The following is a 444-nucleotide window of genomic DNA, read 5'->3' as shown; positions in this document are numbered from 1 at the left end:
GAGGGGCATTCTGGGTTGGGGGTTGAGGATTGAGGCTCAGTCTCGGTTTTGTAACCAGAGCCAGTAAAAATCAACTGTTGTCTCTCTGTGGTCTCATCCCACTTCTCTGCTTTCTGATGACTTGGCCCTGCCGCTGGCTGCGTGGAACTTGCAGCACTTCCAGGCAGGGTTGTTCAGGGAAGTTGCCACACCTTCTCCCCTCCCCCTCCTACTGCAGGGAGCTCCAGAAGCTCTGAGAGGCAGCTTCTTTATTTCTTCCAGTCCACCGCTCAACACCTGGGGTTCTGACCTGTGGTAGCTCTTATGTGCAGATCCCATGCTCAGACGTGGTGGCAGGCAGTTTGGGTGGTTTTTTGTTGAGTTTTAGATATTCAGCTTATTGTTGTTCCAAGGAGAGAGATCTGAGGACGTCTCTCACTCCACCATGTTTCCCAGAATCCTTCT

This window comes from Pteropus vampyrus, unplaced genomic scaffold, assembly GCF_000151845.1.
Source record: "Pteropus vampyrus isolate Shadow unplaced genomic scaffold, Pvam_2.0 Scaffold44, whole genome shotgun sequence".
In the NCBI taxonomy this organism is placed as follows: Eukaryota; Metazoa; Chordata; class Mammalia; order Chiroptera; family Pteropodidae; genus Pteropus; species Pteropus vampyrus.
Note: the sequence above shows the minus strand (reverse complement) of the source record.